Here is a 14,021-nt window from a genome sequence, read left to right as displayed (position 1 = left end):
TGGCAGTCGAAAATCGAGGACGAGCGACGTGGCTCGAAGTGCGTTGAACCTCGCGCAGTGATGTCGAGATTCCGAAGGACCGATGAGGAATGGATGCTGGTTTAGCAGTGCAGATTTCGTCCGGGCGGGCGCTCTCCTGGCTGCTGGGTGCATTGGCCCCTTAGCTTTCATGTTCGCCTTTTAGTTGCTATAGCTACGCCCCCCGCGTACTCCCCCTTCCGTAGCACCCATCCAACCCAAGTCGACTCTCCTCTCTCTCTCTCTCTCTCTCTCTCTCTCTAGCTCACTTCAGTTTTATTTGAAATGCCCGCAGGGCACGTCCATCATCCATCTCCTGCACTGCCAAGTCCGATCACTTTTTGCCTCGACACGCCGGCTTCTACCTGCTCCACTGCCTCTCATGTCGAAAGCTTTCATGGATGGCTGCTGACGTACTGCGCCGGACAAAAGACTTTCTGCAAATCCAAAAAACCCACATTTTAGTATCGATATTTTCAAGATCTTTTTCTCACAATTATAAAATGAATATTACCTATTTCACATCTTTAACTAGAAATTTACATACAGTTTTTATATTACTTGTTTAGACCTAACAATTTCTTTGCGAAGGGTTTTCTATAAATTGCTCTAAATTTAATACAGCAACTGTGATAAATATAAATATAATATCTCGAAGACGTATTGTACACTCAAATTGAAGTAGATTACGAAAAATCAAAGTATAAATGAGGCACTGGTTCGTTACGATGAAAATAACGATTTAAAAAAAAAAAAAAGAATTGGAATATCAGCACATGGAAATCGGAAAAAATCTCCGGAGCTCGTGAATAGAGAGCAAAGCGGAACGTAGCGCTTTGGATTATGAAAAGCAATCGAAAGTGCAGAGAATTGGGATAGGCATTGGAAATTCATTAGAGCGCAGGGCGATTGAAGCGTTCCGCAACAACTTTTCGAGAATCAAGATACAATCGAGAGAGAGAGAGAGAGAGAGCCAGGAGTGGAACTTGGTTCGATTGTTTCCCCTTACGCTGCATTAACTTTTACGATCTGGATATCGAGCAATCGCGCGACGCTTTGGCACACGCCTTGAAAAAGTTATACTACGAACGAAAGAGAGAGAGAGAGAGAGAGAGAGAGAGAGAGAGAGAGAGGGAGAGAGAGAGAGAGAGAGAGAGAGAGAGAGAGAGAGAGAAGTCTGAACAGATAAAAAACAACGATTCCGTTGACGAAAAGTTACGCAACGCTCAATTTGATGAGAAACCCTTTTTATTCAGCTTGAAACGTTCTATTCTGAAAGTGCATTTCTTTAATTCCATGAAAAATAAACTTCAGTTGTTTTTCAGCGATAATGAAGATCTTATTTAAGCAAATATCTGTCTCGCAGTCAACTTTTCAGAGCTATCATGATTGTTTACTGAAAACACAACAGGTGCAAGTAGAAAAGGCTGCACCGAAGAAAGAGGACAAGACAATGGCCGAAGGGATAATCTTTTAAAGGCCTGCGAGATTTGCAGGAAGGTCAACAGCAGCAGTAGCACGCAAATTGGCCTGTAGTCGGCAGCCGTGGTTGGAGTTATGAGCTGCGGAAAGGCTTTAGAGTGGGGCATTAGGCCCACTCTAAAGCTGTGGAACCCTCGACTAATGCATGGCAGTTTTGTGTGAGCGCGCCCCCCGTTCACGCCTCCGCTTATGCTACTACTGTGAAGGTCTCGTGGCACGCGCTCGTGCCAGCCTGACTTTTACGATTCCGTTCAAGTGGTCATAAAACTTGAGTTTACTGCCGTCATGATTTTCAAGCGAACGACCGCCTCTCTTTCTCTCTCTCTCCCTCTCTACCACCTGTCGGAGTGCCTCAACGATCGTCCTCGACAATGACTGCGTCTGCCTTGCCGATTGTCTCCTGAAACAACTCTTTGATCATTAGGCTCGATGATACCCTACGGGTGCAAGGGACCGAAGAAAGCCTTACCTGAGCAACGGCTTCATTTTGCTCGAACAATCATCGCTCCGCTGTCTCTCTCTCTCTCTCTCTCTCTCTCTCTCTCTCTCTCTCTCTCTCTCTCTCTCTCTCTGCGTGAACGCCTGCTGTTGCTGCTGCAACTTTCGCGGCTTTCAAATAGGTCTCTTCATCATCTGCCCGTTTCAAGATGAGGTTTTCAACCATTTACGTCTTTCAATCGTCGGTCGAGTCTCTCGTTGACACCTTGAAACCAAGACAATGTCTTTTTAACTTAAATTATTCAAATGTTTCGATATAAAAATAAAAAATAGATGATAAAAATACTTGTACAATTAGTAAGCTATGAAATCCTTCGTGACATGACTATTTAATTAGTACAATCGGAAGTACATAACTGCCGCGATAAAGATTGCACGAAAAACATCAAAGAAAAATCCACGAACACAGTGTGCAAGAGAGGTACACGTAATAAAGCGGTAATCCTACAAGGCAGAAAACATTCACGTTCAGAGTGAGAGTGAGCATCCGACGAGCGCATAAAATCGTGTTTATTGACACAACGATATCGTAAAAATCGTAAACGAGCATCATCATCGAAAGGCGCCAGCAGTTCAGTCGTCAAGATGAATTTTATAGCTCATATCTCGCGCGCGAAGAAACTTTATCGGCTATTCGTTTGAATTATATGGCAAACAAAAGCTAACCACGGCCAATAAAATAAAAAAAATAAATAAAGATGAAGAAAGAAAGCGCGAAAGAAGGCACTCAAAAAATCATAAAAAAGAGAAGACGATTCAAGTCGAATTTTACGGTCTCCTGGCATCACGTTCGGTTGTCGTTAAACATTCAGAACGTTGAAGATGTTGCCCGCTTGCCCCACGTGAGGGAGATCGCGGGGCTTATGATGAGCATTACTCGGCTCGTTATGGAATAATTTACGAGGTGCGAAACGCGGGGGCGATAATCCAGCGACATTTACATCCCAATAAACAGCGGCGCTGCCTCTACACGATACGTGGCTGTGCGCTCGTGCCGCCGCGGCGCTCTCGTTTTTACGACGTTTTAATTGTGCTACACTCAAATTGGCCCGTAAAACGTCGGCGGCGGCCTCGCCACCTCTATACTACTGCCGCTGCTCTACGGTCTCGTAAAGCGCTTTACGATTGCGCCTCGTCAGACGGCTTTTCCGCTTGTCTCCGCGGCCCTTCCGACGCACGCGCTCGCAAAAATCTTTCGTTACCGATGAGATGACATTGTGATTGTAACGGCGTCAGTTGCCCCATATCCCCATCACAATTATCGGCTTCGCTGGGCATTTTACGCAGACTACCGCATCATCTCTCGTTGGACTCGAATTTCGGGCGCACGATAAAAGACAGTGTCCACGAGGCGCCAAGAAAAGCGCTGACAAAATGTGGTTTTGGGTTTTGCCCGAGCAGCATTTCCAAGATCAATCGTGCCGATCCACGAAAGAACGAGCAGGCGAGCGTCGAAAAAGGGCGGCTGGTCGAGTCGAGCCTACACCGCGACAGCGAGAGCCCGTGAGCTACGGGAGAGCAGCCGTAGCGCGGTGGCGAAGTGCTGCCGATGCGCTGGCCGTGGTGGGTCTGTTGGCGGCGGTCTAGCGGGGCTAGTTGGTCGACGGTCGGACAGGTGGCGCTGCGAGGCTGGCGCTCGCTTGGCGAGCGCGCGTGTCGTAGGCGTGGCTTGGCAGTGGCGGCGGTGGGGGCAAGTGGTCGGTGACGAATTCGCTGGCGATTGGTCGTTAAGCCGCTGGTGTGCGAGAGAGAGGCCTCCCTCCCTCTCGCGGTGGCGTCTTATCTGGCTGGAATTTAATCCAGAGTTAGCTCTACAGGGGGCTCTCGCGTGCGCCAGCGAGCGTGTGTTCGTGAAGGTGGGACAGCGGCAGCGCACGCGTTCGGGTTATCGTGAGCAGGCAACAGCAGCAACGTTGCTGAGTTGAGAGAGGAGGGGGGATAGAAGAACTGCGAGTTTCTCTCGCTCTTTGGGAGAGTTTGTGTTCTCTCTCTCTCTCTCTCTCTCTCTCTCTCTCTCTCTCTCTCTCTCTCGCGCGCTCTCTCTTGCTTGCCTGCTTGCGCACGAGCTGTGCGGCGGGCACGTGTGAGTGTGAGCAGCAGCAAACAGAGTGCACGGGGCGAGCGCCGAGACACACAGCCAGTAGTGTGCCGTGGACCAGCGCACTGGCGTACACGCACCTATAACCCTCTCCCAATATTACATCTCTCATCCCGGCTACATTAAGTGTCATCGCTGTTTTCTTTCGCGCTTTTCTTCGGCGTGGTCGCTTCTCGCTCGCATTCAAAAGCAACAGCGCGTCCGACGGACTCCTGGCGCTGCCATTCACACGAGTGCTGCCGCCGCAGCCAATTGTGTCATTGGGATCGCGCGCGAGCGCGGCTTTTGTGCGCCGTCGGTCTGCCGCAAATTTTGACGACGCGCCGCTTTTCCAGTAGTGTGTTTCTTGGTTTTCCCATTGTTTCGGCCGCTTGGTCTACCTGGCGAGCTGCTGTGGGCGCCCGTTTATCGTTGGCACATTAACGCGCTCGCTGCTCGGCGCGGCTTCACCGCGGGACAACAACGCCAGTGAAAGTGTGCTCAGGTCTAAAGTGATGCGCAGTGCCGTGTGACCGTTGCCCTCTTGGACCGGCGCGCACAGAGAAGCGGAGCAGAAACAGAAGCGAGGCAAGGTCGAGTGTGCGACATTCGGATAAAACACGAGTGCGCGGTACGGTGCCTCTCTCTGACTTGATGAGGGCAGCGATCGCGCAGCAGGTACCGTGAGCGAGACAGACAGTTTGCGTTTGGTTTTCCTCATCGGCAGTTCGAGCGGGCAGTCGCCGCTAAGCCAACCTATCCAAAATACTCGGGCTAACGATGAACTCGTACTTCGAGCAGAGCGCTGGCGGCTTCTACGGGAGCCACCACCACCAGGGCAGCGCCGCCGGCCAGCACCACGACCCAGCAACGGCCGCGGCAGCCTACCGTTCCTTTCCGCTGGGTCTGGGCATGTCGCCGTATGCCTCGTCCCAACACCATCACCACAGCTCCGCCTCGAGTCTTGGTATCCATCCAAGTGCCGGCGGCACCAACACGCGACCGCCCCAAGACTCGCCGTACGACGCCAGCGTGGCGACCGCTTGCAAGCTCTACTCCTCGACTCCCGACGCGGTGAGCGGACACACCACCTCGTCGTACACCGCGGCCAGCAGCAAGGACTGTAAGCAGCAGGAGCAAGCGGCCGCCGCGGCGGCTGCGGCTCATCAGAACGGCTACGCGGCGGTTATGGCCGCGGCAGCGGTCAAGGACGTTTGGCAATCGGCATCGGCCGGACAGAGCGCCGCCAACTCGGCTGTTGTGCGTCCGTCCGCCTGCACCCCCGAGGGCTCCAGAGTCAGTAGTTACTCCGGACTGGTGAGCGGCGGCGACGCCGCCTCGAGTCCCGGCAACAACGGCTCCAGCAGATCTCTCAGTTCGTCCGCGTGGAACACCTGCAGCCTCAACTCGTCGACGACCAGTCAGCCCGTGGCTACTCAACTTCATCAGCAGCCCAGCGCTAACCACACCTTCTACCCCTGGATGGCCATAGCAGGTGAGTTGTTTTCTGCTTCCAAGCGCTTAATATGCATCGGCCAGACACGTGCGCGTGCCTGCGCGTCAGTTTTTTTTCGCCGAGCCACGTCGTACTCGCGCGCGTGTGTTTCCGAAGCGGGAAGGGTGCCAGAGAGACTAGCGGAGAACGCCGCTAAGGGGAGAATTAAACCGGGAGGCGGGCGATTCCGCCAAGTCAATTTGCTGCGAATGCCAGTCCAATTGCCGGGAAGAGAGAGAGAGAGAGAGAGAGAGAGAGAGAGAGAGAGAGAGAGAGAGAGAGAGAGAGAGTGACGTTATGTGGGTCGACTGCGATGCGCCCCGTTAGGGAGAAAACGAGCTTTGAATTCTCTCGCGCGTCTGCCGCCACGAGAGACCAAAGACCAGTTGGTTTCGTGCACATGCCGCTACGTAAATTCACTTGCGCAGCTTCCGAAATTCATCATCGATGACGATTCATCCAAACGGAGTTTTTCGATCTTCGGAGTGTAACGTAAGTATTGCTGTTTTACATGCAAAAGACAATTATTCGACGCGCTCTGTCGGGCTAAGCGAACAGCACTTGCCCGACGCTTTGCTCTTGCAAATGTTTTAGCAATCGGAACCGGCCCCGCGCACCTATTTTTTTTCCAATGGCGATGCAGGCAAGCCAGCAGAGCAATCAAAATGTATTATAGTGTCGAAATTTCGCGCCTCTTCTTTCCCTCATTCTCGAGTTGACTATATACACACTTCGCTTTAACTCGTGGATTTATCGGCTCGCGGACCAAGCTAAAAATATTCCACAGCGCCCCAAGCCCTGAATGGACCACTCGCTCGCGCAGCGGCTGCAAGGCGTCGAGTTGGTTTATTACACGCATATTGGGCACTTGCTGCGCGCTCACCCACGAGTAGATATAGATAAGAGAAACTGGAGATCGCTTGCTGCACTGCTCTGTCACCTGAAATCACAAGAGAAGTAATTGAGTAAATATCTTGGTGAAATGAGGATGGAATTCGAAAAATTCAAGTGAGAAAAAAAGGAACACTCGAAAATATTTATTGACTGAAGCCGAAATACAAAAATAAGTGGCATATATTTTTAACTCTTTAGCGTCGCGTCGTGTAGTAACAACTCAATCAGCGCGATATAGCAGAACGAACATAATAAATATCCGGCAGAAAAACGAGCTACGCGCGGATAAATCAAATAAACGCGGATGCGCACGCGTGAGAAATTGCTCATAATCTTTCTGCGTGAATTTTCACTGGCGAACAAAAGGTAGGTCTCGTGGTATTCGCGATAATCTTGCAAAGAAAATCAGAAAGAGAGAAAGAGAGAAAGAGAGAGACTGTCGATGGGTGAATTCAATTAAGCCACAGTTGAATCGGATATTTCATCGGCGAAAACGAAAGGTGTGACCTATTCGCGCATAGTCTAGCCCAAGCAACGACTAATACTGCTCCGAATTCTCTCATGCAATAATTCATCTGAGCGCGTAATCAGTTTCCGCTTATCTCGCAGTTCGCGTAGAGAAAGCACTCGATTTTTTTTTACTAGCAACGGACAAATTACATGGTTTATACATGCGGTGCTCTTTTGAAGAAAAGTTATCCCCGTATGCGTGTACGATATGAAATTTATACGAGAGAATGGAGTCAAGTGCGTGTAAAATCGGGTTTAGGGTTCAAGTAGCGAGCATATACACGCAGTGAAAGATAAAGAGAGACAGAGAGACAGAGAGAGCCCTCCGGAACCCGAATTCCGGTGGCTGTCAGCTGTTCCCGTTTGCGGCACGCGCGCAGATATATATACATACACACACACATATATATACTAATGTATATATATATATGTATACATATGCGCGTATGCGTGCGGTGTGTGTGTGTATGTGTGTGTGTGTACATAATCATCGGTCGGCCCTGAAGCCTTGCTCAAGGGCTCGTGCCTTCTCTCTCCCGATGTTCTATATATGTATATCTCTTTGTATACGTGTGTTAATGTGGTCCCCGAACTCTATATAGTCGCATGACCGTCGATTTATGAGCTAATCACGCGCTTTCTTTAATTCCTCCAAACCTAAAAATATTTCTCCGCGTGCGTGTTACGCATCTTCGTAGCGAAGGAAAAGAACCCATAGCGACGAATTAATTTTCTTCGCAAGAAAATCCTCTAAATTAAAATTGAATTTGTTTTGATGCACGTGTACGTTCGTTTGCAATATGCACATTCCGCGATAAGTAAGAGAAATATATATTACAAATCTTCCCATCAGAAACGCTGAATAAATCGGTGAACATCGTAAAAACCTCGCAGCCGAGACAGACGAACCAAATAAGAAAATTTCCCTCGGCGCTCTACGCGCAAGGAGAGAATCTTGCGCCTTGGCAATTTATATCCATTAGCGTCATATTTATGCGCGCACATCGAAGAAAAAAAAAAAGAAATTTTCGTTCGCGATAAGAATTAATTATACGTGTATCTATCGCATACCAGACATCTTGCCTCCCTCGCGCATGCGTCGGTGACAAAAGAAAAAAAATCTCCCGAGAGACGGAAGAAAACGAATTCAGAATGCGAGAAGCCCATAAATAAAAACATACTCTGTTAATTTGGTTAGAGTGCTGCCGCGCGATCCGGAAAAACAAGTGTATGTATCTCGCGGAGCAATATGCACGACGACGACGACGAGGACGACGACGACGACGAGGACGACGACGACGACGACGTTAATATAGACGGAAGGTTGAATTATCGATCTATCGCCTGTAGAGGGAACCTGTTCTATACACACACTACTCGCGAAGAGTCATTGACTGGGGATTAATAACTCACTACACGTCTGCGTGCGAATACTCTAATCATGTGGACGTATCGATGATCGTTAATCTGATAGGCGAGGCCGCGATTGAACTGTACGCACGTATGCACGTGTAGCTGCGTGCGCAGGACGATAAGACGAATGTGCATCTATACGTGTGCGCTGCCTAAAGCTCCCCTTGCAGTTGCGTAATGCCGCGGCGCACTACTAGAAACACTGCCCCGCGCGAAGCTTGCGCGATCGATATTGCCTTTTCTTACTCTGTGCGTGCAACGGGCCGCGAATAACCTCCTGCCGCGCGTTCCTTCTTTTTCTCCTCGTTGCGCGCGGCTACCACGACGAGCCGTTAAATTGAGTTATTCCGTCCGCCGAGTGGTGCTATGCGCGAGTGTATTCTTTTCGCGAGCGATGCAGCGAAGCTCTTTGGGGCGACAACTTGTTTATATAAGTGCACGCAAATCCGGCCGCAATGATCGTGCCGTCGAACCGTAATATCCGCTTCTCGATCTGGCGAGCGCGCGCACAGTTACCGCCGAGAGGCACAATTTATAACCGCAAATGAGATCGATAAAACGCCCTCTCCCTCGACTAACGAATAATCACGCTTGAAAGTCCACACGCCACGATTTCAGCAAAATGCTCATTTTCCCCGTACTATTTACCTGCACTGCTTTGTGGAAAATTCAAAGGTCTTCTTTCCATAACGAATGTGGATCACTTTCTCTCGTTCCGCAGATGCTCCCAGATCGATATTTACGATTTCTCATTGAGTACAAGGGGAGCCCGCCGCCGCCACCGCTGCTGCCAGCTCCTGCGTAATTAGAGGGCGTGAGAGCCTCTTTCCTCTCCCCCACCCCGTCACCAGTCGGCGGCGTGTGCCTTGTTGCAACTGAAAAAGAGCAATCGTTTGAAACCGTGAGCGTAACCAAGTTTCTTCTTCTGCTTCTTCTTTTTAAACTTGGTCCCTTTGAATGCGCCTAACGTTGTCGTCGCGGCATTGTGTGTATATCGCGTTCGGGCGTTAACGATTTTCTAGTTGGCACGAGCTTGTTGTACTGTAGTGTACAATGGCGTGTTGATGAAATGTTGGTAACATGGACAGTCATAAATTTTTCAGTCGCGCAAACGAGACCATTCATTTCAATCTTCATTTTGCTTGAAATGCAATCATACAAACTTCGTACTAATTAAATTGAAAAATCATTCTAAGCTCTTTGATGCTCAAATGGACCATTTGCAACCGACGAATAACATTACCTTGATGACTCAAAGCTATTTCAAATTAGGCAAATGATTCCAAGGTAAATCAAAATCTAGCCATTTGAATCTCAAATGGCTCAGTAGCCGTGTATTTATTTTACCTAATAACAACCCGTCAAAGAACAAAAGAAATATGTCAAACCGAAAAAAGCGAGTTATCAAAGTGAAAAGAGTGGCTACAGAAATCCTTTCCCGCGTAAAAAGAAACCACGTGGTTAGCCACGAGGTTTCAGCGTTAAAGAGGCCATATACTCACTTATAGAAGTGGCAGTAGGTGTTACGTACCTCGGGGAGTAACTTCGTTCAATATAAACCAGCGAACGAACGGCACTGTAACCGTAACGCTGACGTTTACGACGACGAAATCGCAGCTCGAGCTCGTTTCGTGCTCCACCTCTTCTTTCTCTCACTCTCCTTCAGCACTTGCAGGCTCGTATCGTCGACCGTATACATTCCGTCGATAATGCAGAACCCCGACTACTTTTCTCACTTCTTTTACTTCTTCTTTTTCTTGTGGACCTCTTCTCTCACTCTCTTTTGCTCTCTTTTCTTTGCTTCCTACGCCACTGCCTCGACTCGAGTTTGGACTCTTGGTTGTCTCGCTCGCAGTTCTCATCTGAAATCATCAACCAGATTATTTTAACGAGCTGTACATTTTATTGAGTCTCAGTATTTTTTTGTTTTATTTGTTACATACGAACATTAAACTGATTTTTATTTCATTTTCGGCGAGATTTCAGTTTGGTAAATTGGCTTTTCACGTCGTTATTATTCGATTCGCTTTTACGATGCCTCGTTTAGATTAACCTTTATAGTACTCGTAAAGAGGTAATAAGCAAATTCGTTCGCTTTTTTTACAAGGCTTAATAAAAGCGAATAATTTTTTTTGTAAACGTTTTGGAGCTACAGCCGTGCGTTTATACAGTTCGCTCTGCCGCGCTTGGAAAAGTTACTGCCGTTGAATGGACAGCCGGGTTATAAAATCTTATCTAAATTGCCCGACGTCCCATACTGTTTTCACTTACATAATTGATGTAAGCTCTCCCCCTTTTACTTTTGAAACTTTGCCTTGCAAATACACGTGCGCAAAGATTATCTTCTACCTTATTCTGTTCAAGTGCTTGTCATCGATTCCGTAATCGATTGTAAGATCATTTTTAATGACAAAAAATTAAATAATTGCGTGCTATTGCAATTTATAAATTAAACGCTACCATTTCATTAAAGAGACAATCAAGGTTTCAAGTAAAAAGTGACATCAATTATAAGACTGTGCCAATAACACAAAATTTAACAACACGAAAATTTATTTTTGAGTAACTTCGATATAACATTTTTTTAATATATTATGATTAAGCCTATGATATTTAACATTATTGCAGATACATTCAATATAATGTATAAAATTACTCGAACGTGCATGAAAATAAAAAAAGATCGTAAAAAACTTATCAAAAAACCTACGTTTACCATAAAAGAAAATGATAAAACAACAAAATTTATATACTCTACGTAAGAGACTGTTATAATTAATAACAAAGCTGTCGCACTGTTGAGGCATCAACTACCGCGCGCCATGCGATCAGAGGCAGACTGACGCTCAGGCATCGCCGCCTTTTAGCTGCTCACTAGCGCCCTCCTCTCTTACTTCAATGGCCCTTATACACATTCTCTCTCTCTCTCTCTCTCTCTCTCTCTCTCTCTCTCTCTCTCTCTCTCTCTCTCTGTTTCCTTTCCAACGCGTTCATTCTGCCTACATGAGCGCGGACTTCAACCAAAGTAATTGAAAAGACTCTCTCTCTCTCTCTTGAGATACTTAGAAAACGAGAAGCCATTTCCGAAATCGAAAACTTTGCATGTACCGGTGCAATTTCGAGGAGAGAATCTATGCTTCCACCAATAATTTTCTTCCTCTATATTCAGTCCTAGGCTTCTGTGTATATTAGGCGGCCTCGAGATATACCTGAGCCCAAGCGGCGCCCGTCAATCGACTAATTGCCAGCGAGCATTCGATCGTTTCTCTTTTTCACCCGCACTACATACACGACGAGCACGTGCGCGATTGGCACGTGCACGCGCTAGATCTAGGCTGGTGGACCTTTTTTACTTCGAGTATCGGTGAAGAAAGAGAGACAGCGAGTCGATGCAATCCCCTCACGCACACGCACGCGTATACATGCAGACCGCTCATATTTATTTTAGGGGACGTTAACCCACGTGCGATAGACGTGCTAAAAACGCGAGCTCAGCAAACTATTTTTTAGCTGCAATTATGCAGTATGATGAGATGAATCTTGATAATACAATGTACTGTAAATTTGTACATCTTTTAGTGTTTTTTAATACGAAATTACACTTCAATGATAATTAATTAATCATTTTCAACATTGATAAGGCTTATCAGTAGTATCAGGCAATTTTGGTCAGCCAATTAAGTGCTCTAATTAAAATCCTGGAATATAAATGTTCATTTAGACTCATAAATGTTAGTGAACCATTTACTAAATTATTGAAAGAAACCTAGATTCACCTGTGCGCTACCCTGACGTCAACACACACGTGGTCTCGACAGTGAGAAGCAGTCATACACCAGCATATACACAGCCAGTCCAGTGGTATGGGGTTGGCGTGCGTGCGGCGCGGCTGCGCGCGATTTGGCGATCTCTCTCGTTCGAGTGCAACAACGACCTCTCCGGCTGCCGCTCGCCGGATATATACCTACGCGCACATGTGCGCATGACTTTCGTAGGAGGCTATAATACTGACCATTCGAAAAACATACCACCCAAAAAGCCTCCGAATGGGGCCCACTGAAAAAAGTAGAAGCGGCACATTAGATGCCCCCGGGCGCGAGAGGCTAACTCTCATTATTTTTTGGCTTTGTATCTCTCTTTTGATATATAGTTAAGCGATACGTATCTTTTGCTTGAGTTTTGGACGTGGAGGCATGTATTATTGATCGTTGTAATGAGGCTACGCGCAGCGCGTTTATTTATTAAGTATGAAAATTTTTTGTTAATTTCGCACGCGTGCGAGAAAGAGCGAGAGAGAGAGAGAGAGAGAGAGAGACGAGACGCTTACTTTTCGTTTCTTTCTCTCGGCGGGCGAGCGTTGGGTGAAATTGATGCGACCGAAATCGTCGGATAATGCGTTTTTAATATTGAGCCAGGATTGCCAAGAGAAAGAGAGAACTTTCCTACTCGCTGTATACTTGGACTCGTAATTGCTCTTGAATTACAACGTATCGCGTATGTTACAAAGAGTAAAGGGGATTCTCATTCAATTCTCTTTCTGCTTTCGCGTAACAAATTGGTAGAGCCGCTGTCACACTTTCGACTTTTTTTTACATCTTCACTGATCGCATATTATTTTAAGTAATAGAGTTTTTAAGTACACTCGACAGCTCGCCATCGATACCGAAGGGGGAAAAAAATATCAAGTGCCAAGTACACTGCAACAGTGAATATTTTTTTCTCATTCGTTGAGTCACTAACCGTAATATCCCGAAAGACCTATGAACACGAATACTTATGGGAGAAAATTAGAGGGTATCTATTATTCTTGAAGAAATTGAGACTCAATCAAATTGTTATTCACGACGGAACAAAATTTCCATGATCAGCTAGAATTTATTACTGGCGCGTCACGAGAGTATTTCATAAAGCCTCTAAATTCTTTGAAGAAAAGAAAAAATAATTAATTATTAGTATTCATGGCTGCACACCCGCACATTTTATCAAATTATATATTCTGCGAATCTCTCAGCACTTGAAAAACCATTAAAGTAAATCGCGCGAGTGCAGAGAGAACACATCAGAACAGCAAACAGAAAATCTCCATAATCAGCTGGTAAATAAAGCTAATTGAATGTCTGAATAGTATTGCGCGCGTAATGCGCGAAAAAGAAAAGAACGAGTCTGTATAGCGAGCAATAAGCGATTTGCTCTCTCGGAAATAGAAACGAAGTGGGAAAGCAGCAAAAAGAGCGGCAGAAGTAAGCCTCTCGCGAGCGTTCACCGACGAATATAAAAGCCCATGCATAATCTTTTCCCAGTTTCAGCGAGTTTCTTTGTATTTTACGACGACTAGCCGCTCGTGAAAACAAAAGATCGCGCGCGAAAAAAAGACAAAAGTTCATCGAAGCAAAAGCGGTACTTGAACTGGCGATCTCTTTTCGGCGAACAATATATTATTAGGCATTTCGGCTTTCTCCTTCTTATACTCGCGTGATTTGATATACGAGCTGTTCGCATGAGCTTCCAGTTTGACCCACCTCGTGCCAATTATACACGCGCGAAACCACCTTGCTATTTTTGCAAATTTCATATGCCACAGCTCAAGAATTACTGGTTTTGGTTATTAATTTCCACGGCGCTGCGTTATCGATT

At 46.7% G+C, this 14,021-nt stretch overlaps 1 protein-coding gene across 4 annotated transcripts in view; it reads left to right on the top strand.

Annotated features, from left to right (window-relative positions):
• Window positions 1–4,159: 4,159 nt before the first annotated feature.
• Window positions 4,160–14,021, top strand: part of LOC131664933 (homeotic protein antennapedia-like) — a 281,825-nt gene continuing 271,963 nt past the window's right edge. For all 4 annotated transcript variants that reach the window (XR_009301979.1, XR_009301981.1, XR_009301980.1 and 1 more), the window contains exon 1: window positions 4,160–5,570. The gene's annotated coding sequence lies outside the window, so the exon portion shown is untranslated. The remainder of the gene's footprint in view (window positions 5,571–14,021) is intronic.

This window comes from Phymastichus coffea, unplaced genomic scaffold (genome assembly GCF_024137745.1).
Source record: "Phymastichus coffea isolate CEN01 unplaced genomic scaffold, Cenicafe_Pcof_1.1 PCOF00046, whole genome shotgun sequence".
Classification (NCBI taxonomy): Eukaryota; Metazoa; Arthropoda; class Insecta; order Hymenoptera; family Eulophidae; genus Phymastichus; species Phymastichus coffea.
The sequence above is the reverse complement of the archived record's forward strand: the minus strand, read 5'-3'. Positions and strand labels throughout refer to the sequence as shown.